The sequence below is a fragment of the Heloderma suspectum genome, chromosome 6 (genome assembly GCF_057233095.1).
Source record: "Heloderma suspectum isolate Gila_16-S chromosome 6, 16-S_ref, whole genome shotgun sequence".
Taxonomy (NCBI): Eukaryota; Metazoa; Chordata; class Lepidosauria; order Squamata; family Helodermatidae; genus Heloderma; species Heloderma suspectum.
Window position 1 is genome coordinate 111,666,846 of NC_139463.1, and position 6,913 is coordinate 111,673,758.

Here is a 6,913-nt window from a genome sequence, read left to right on the forward strand (position 1 = left end):
CGCCGCTCTAGATAGGATTCCACCCTTACAAAACTAGATCTGCTCCAGAATGAAGCTGTATGATGCATGCCATATTCATACAGATGGTCAGGAAAAAAGCAAAAGAAAAACACGAGAAGAAAAGTGGGAGAATATCAATTTCCCATGCCTTCCACAATTGGGGAATCCCATTTGAATGAACTGTTGCAGCTATCCTTCTGCAATATCACAGGTTTCTTCCATAGGGACAGCTCTAGGATGTCTGTTATTTTCAAAACAATGGTCCACAAGAAACACATGCGGATCAGCATGTCCAGTTTCGAGTAGGGTTGTCAGAGGAATATGTCCATGGGGTGAAGTTTGCCAGTCTTCCATAGGTTTGGCCCTCTGGACTTCAGCTTGCTAACTCATGTCCTGGCCCGAGTTGATGCAGACCAATCAGGCAAGCTCACGGTCTTTCAGGTTTCCCCCAGCTTTAAATTTAACATATGTGCAAATTGCAGCTGCAATTTGTATAAATTAAGCAAATTTGGGCTGGGATTTGTGCAAATTACATGCTTTGCAACTATGATTGGTGCAAATTATGGGCACAACTTATGCCAACTACAAAAATTGTGGCTGCAATTTGTGCACATGTCATTTCAAGGTGGATTCCCCCCCCCCAAAAAAAAACCTTTTTGGATTTCAGGAAAAGCCTGCTGCTCAGTTTGCAAAAGCAACCCAAGCCATGTGGGCAACAGGGATCTGTCAGGCCCTCAAAGGGCCAGATTTGCAAACAACGGGCATCCCTACTTTAGAGACCCTCAAAATGTCAAGCCTGTTTTTGCACATAAATTCATGGAGCCATTGTCCTAAAACTTAGAAGACCTGATTACCTTAGAAGGGGCAAATAAACTTGCAATTTTCATTCAATTCTGACAAGAAATAAGAACACCATCACCAGTTCCCTAAAAACAACAATGACAACAACAACAACAACAACAACAACAACAACAACAACATAATGGTGCATAGCACAAAAAAAATCAATATCTATTTTTCTGACAGTTAGCAGGCCTTATTCCTGCCCACCTTGGTACTATGCCTGCAAATATAATATAAATATAATATATGATATAAAGAGGAAACTTCCAAATCATGTGAAGCACTAGTTACCCTCTACTCAGCACTGGTTAGGCCTCATCTGGAGTACTGTGCCCAGTTGTGGGCACCCCACTTTAAGAAGGATGCAGACGAGCTGGAGAGGGTTCAGAGGAGGGCAACAAAGATGATCAGGGGACTGGAAACAAAGCCCTATGAAGAGAGACTGAAAGAACTGGGCATGTTTAGCCTCGAGAAGAGAACACTAAGGGGAGATATTATAGCGCTCCTCAAGTACTTGAAAGGCTGTCACAGAAAGGAAGGCCAGCATCTCTTCTCGATCATCCCAGAGTACAGGACACGGAATAATGGGCTCAAGTTACAGGAAGCCAGATTCCGACTGAACATCAGGAAAAACGTCCTCACTGCTAGAGCAAGATGACAATGGAACCAATTACCTAGGGAGGTAGTGAGCTCTGCCACACTGGAGGCATTCAAGTATGGATGTCAGAGAATTCTGCCATGTATCTCGGTGAGGCTGAATGCCAGTGCATTCGGCCCCCCGAAATCCATGGCGGAACGAAGCCCGCCCCGCAAAATGGGCCCAGAATGGAGCACCTACCTGCTGCCATCCGCGCTGACTAGCAAATGGTGGCCTCGTCTGCGGCCGCCATTTGCTTCTTTCATGTAGCCGTGATAGGCTACATAAATACTTACGTAGCCTATCACAGCTAATGCAGGGATGCCATTTGCGTCCCTGCAGAAGCCGTGATAGGCTACGTAAGTATTTACATAGCCTATCATGGCAAAAGTAAGGGAACGCAAATGGCGGCAGCTACAGCGACCACCATTTGCGTTCCCTTTTTTTTTTTTTTTTGCCGTTTTAGCCTATGTAAATATTTACATAGGCTAAAACAGCAAAAAAAAGGGGAACGCAAATGGCAGCCGCTGAAGCCACTGCCATTTGCATTCACTGTTTTGGTTTTTTTGCCATTATAGGCTACGTAAATATTTACATAGCCTATCACGGCAAAAGACAGGGACACAAATGGCCGGCGGCTCCATGGAATCTTCGCAGAGCGGAGCCGGCCAGAGAGAATTTTGTGGGGAGGAACGGAGCACCTCCCCCCCACCGCGAATGTCACCCTTCTAAAAGGTAAGTGACTTTCGTACATCCCTAATTCAAGATGAAGCTGGACAGCCACCTGTCAGGGATGCTCTGACTAAGATTCCTGCAGTGAGCAGGGGGTTGGACTCAATGGACTTATAGGCCCCTTCCAACCCCACTATTCTATGTTTCTATGATTCTATGTTCTCACACATCTCTACATAAATCTGATTCCATCAATGAGCAAATGATGGAACAAAAGATGCCTGACAATCCAGAAGCCACAGATGGAAAGGATTTAACAAAATCTGTACATCCCAATGATGGAGCCACGAGAACACAAGGACAGTTCTTGCACTATTTCCACTAAGGCCAAACTGTTGTGAGAGATGTTTGTTAAGCACCTCCTTGCGATTGACAATGAGTTTATATTAGGCTATATTTAGACTAAATAGATAGGGGATGAGAATTAAAAAGCTGAGAAGCATCTGCCAAGAACATCTGGATGCCTCCATTTAGCTAGCAGTTGTTTCCAAGTTTTCTCAGAAGTCACAACTTGCAGGTGGAACTTAAAGCTAGCAATCAAAATGCATACTGTTCAATGAAGTTTACCACTGTTCCTACATTCTGAACGAATGAAGTAATAGCCAGTTAAAACTATTCTGGTTTAGGCTAAATATTTTGGGAAAGAGAATTCTTGGCATCCATCTGCCAAGAACACTGGGATGCCTCCATTTAGCTTATATTTGTTTACCATTATATTCAGATGTTGCAACTTTTCTCTTGCCTTTGAACACTCTGTCACTATGACTGCATGGAGTCCAGTGCAATTTGCACACAGCCAGACTCTGCTCACCAGCATGTTGCTTCTAGCAGACTTCTTGTGTCATTCCCTGAATGGCCCATAATATCCATGCAAATCTGAGATTCTTGCACTGGCTTTCATGATATAGGCTGCTGATGAGAATATCAGTAATCACCTGTTGTGCTCAGCATGGATTGCATTTCCCTCCCTTCACTCATTACACATTGAGTGAATATATTGCAAGATTCCCATTTCCCCCACTATGTGTTTGCTATGGATGGCAGAGAATTCCGCCACGGATCTCAGTGAGGCCGAATGCCAGTGCATTCGCCCCCCCCGAAATCTGTGGTGGAATGGCCTGCCACCCCCCGCCCCCCCGCGGATCCCCCCCGGGACGAGACTTACCTGGGGCGGATCTTCCAGGTAGGGGTGGACGAAAGTCCCTTACCTTTCGCCGAAGCTTGTTCGCGGTGGGGGGGAGGCACTTCGCTGCTCCCCCCGTGAAGTTCAGGCCGGGGGGGAGGCTTCCCGCCTCGCCCCGGCCGAAATTCAGGCCGGGGGGGAGGCTTCCCGCCTCGCCCCGGCCAAAATTCAGGCCGGGGAGGGGGCTTCCCGCCTCGTCCGGCCGTGAACTCGAAAGTTTAAAAAAACAAACAAAAACGCCCCCGTGATAGGCTACGTGACGATTAACGTAGCCTATCACGGCTAGATTTGCAAAGTCAGCCGTGATAGGCTACGGCAATCGTCACGTAGCCTATCACGAACAGCTGCCGAACCACCGGCCAGACCCGCCACCGGGAGGGACATTCGGCGAAGGTAAGTCCCGTCCCGGGGGGGGGTGCGGGGTGCAGGGGGGGGGTGCGGAGGATTTCTCCCCGAAACTTGTTCGGGGGGCCGAACACATTGGCGCTCGGACCCCCGAAGTTTCGGGGAGAAATTCTCCGCCATCCCTACTTCCAGGCAGCGGTGGCGGCGGCTGCAGCAGCTGGTTGTCCGACCGGCTGCCTCCGCCGCCATTTGCAGTCTTGTTAAAAAAAAAAAAAAAGACGTGATAGGCTACGTAAAGATTTATGTAGCCTATCATGGCTGGGTTTAAAAAAACAAACAAACACGACGTGATAGGCTACATAAATCTTCACGTAGCCTATCATGGCTGGGTGGGTTTAAAAAAAAAAAAACGCATATGCAAATGGCAGAGGCTACTGCCGCCACCATTTGCATTCCTTCTTTTTGGTGTCTTAGTCTACGTAAATATTTACGTAGACTATGACAGCAAAAATAAAGGGGAACGCAAATAGCATAGTGGGTGCTATTTGAGTCCCTTTTTGATTCTCCATTTTAGCCTACGTAAAGATTTACGTAGGCTAAAACGGTGAATCAAAAAGGGACGCAAATAGCACCTGCTATGCTATTTGCTTTCCCCTTTATTTTCGCCGTCATAGTCTACGTAAATATTTACGTAGATTCAGACGGCCAAAAATAAGGAACGCAAATGGTGGCGGCCGTAGCCGCTGCCATTTGCGTACACGGGTTTTTGTTTTTGTTTTTCCCAGAGCCCTCCACGGCCAGAAATCTGGCTGTGGATGGCTCTGGGCTGGGCTGGGCCTGGCTGGCTGCTCTGCGGAGCTGCTGCGGAGCACAGCCAGCCATCGAGGATTCCGGGGGGGGGAGGAACGGAGTGCCTCCCCCCCTGTTGAGGATTCTGGGGGGAGGGATGGAATGCCCCCCCCATCAACATAATCCGTGAAAGGTAAGACACTTTCGTACATCCCTAGTGTTTGCTGGTCAGAGCTGGCATGGTTCTCTCATCATACCTGTTGCTCCATGGCAACTCAAGCTTCTGTTTTGATTCCAACACTTTCCAGTTTTGTTTTTTGAAGGCCTTTTCTTATTGCCGTTGCCAGTCATTAGAAGCCCCTGTAGCTCTTGTTGCTGAGATGTGATCAACACTGCTTCTTCTGTAATATCTCATAGAACCTGTAATTCTGAACAAGTAATGATCTCCCCTATAACTATCATGTCAAGTGTGATTATTTCTGTTTTGTTTTGTTTTCCTCCAAGTCCCAGAGGAGATGGGACTATCACAACATGAATTATGGACCAGCACAGAAAGATGCTATTAATATCCCCTGTGCCATTCCAATCTCGGCTAGACAATCAGAGCTCTGTCTGTCTGATGACTTATACATTTAACAGCTAAGTCTGAAGCACATGTCAACAAGCTCTGGGGTCTTTCAAATCAAAGTGTGCTATTCAGCATAGGATTCAGTGAAGAATAATGTGAGACAGATGAATTGGTGTAGAGAAGGAATTATTCCATTCAAGTCAGTGTTAGTGCTGATATTAGTGTTTTTGCCTCTGTTGGTGTGCAAGATTCCTCATGGTCAATGCAACATTGGTGACCCCCTTCCTATACTTCACAAGCATTATCAGTCAGGAGACATCATCATTGGTGGCATCATGTCTCAGATCTACATATTTTCTAACCTGATAACCTTCAAAAAACATCCCTCAAAGGAATTCTTTGAAGATGCGGTGTAAGGATTTTATTTTTTAAAAAACATACTGTATATCTATCTAAATGATATTCTTGCCCAGGCCTTCCTTGTCGAGTGGAGGTGAGGTTATCTCCAGTGCAATGGTGGGGAAATACTGGTCCTGTGGTTTTCTCTTTCTTTGATGTATGCCACATCATCCATTATTACTTTTGTGATTATAGGGAACAAACAAATTATCAGTTGGGATGAAGGTGGATGGTGCAACATGCCGGTTTGGAATTCGTGTGGTGACAGGGTCAGAACCAGAATTGGGCATCCTTTATGCAGTTGCCAGGGCCCCAGGGTTGCTGTGCTCTGGAAATCCCTTTTTACAAAGTACTCACTGCCCAGCACTCCAAAGTGTGATGAATGTTTGGACCCAGCCATCATTTAAATTCCCCACAGTGCCCCAGTGTGATGCTACATATGGAACTTTGTAAGGACTCAAAGGCAGCTAGACCCCTACCATCTGAGGCTGGTGAGAGAACTGATTGTGACTCTGCCAGGGCCTCCTGGTGGAGGAGGGCTCCCACCAGAGGTCACTGACACTCGGACCCAGTCCTGCCTGCTGTTTCTTCATACAAACAGCACGGAAGAATTCTGACTTTGATTCATGAGCAGCCACAGTCTTTGCCCTCTCTGAGGTGCTGTTTCTCTCCTGTGAGTCTTTCTTTTCACATGTTCAGTGACTGAATTTGGTTATAGTTAAACGTTTGCAGAAAGAATGGTGCAGATGTGGGAAAATATCACTGTTACAGAGTTAACGGGAAGGTGTATTGGGGATGTGGGAATTACAATGCATTCTTATGGTTAGAAGTGCCACTGAAGTGCCCTAAAATGGAATTGCTGTTGAAGCCCAGCACCTTTGCAGGTGACATCACTGGTGCATTTATCTCATACACCGACTTTACATTTTATCAGGTAGAACTCATGGGTTTCAGATGGACATCTCAGCATACTGTCCATTCTAGTCTCCCTGGGCTTCTTTTCAGAAAGGATTTGTATGTATCGCTATTCCATTTAGAAGTCATCAAACCACTAGTGTCTCCTCTAAACTGTTTTTATGCAGGTCAATTGTTATACTAAGGGCACAATCCTAAAGCCACTAGACAGTGGCTAGACAGCTATAGGGTGGTTGGTTGGTTTCTAGGAACCAACCACAGAGCCAGCGCTCCCTCACCTCCGCCACCTCATAGTCCCTCATTTCTGCATTTCACTTATTTTCCTAATTGATATTGAGGGTGACTAGAATGATATCTAACTAATTACTTGGGAGTAAGCCCCTTTTAGCTCAGTGGGACTTACTTCTGAGTAGATATGCAGAGGTTTTTGTTATACATTATTCCTACTTCAATCCCACTGAAAACAGGGAGACACATGATAGCTGTGATCATAGAATGTAAG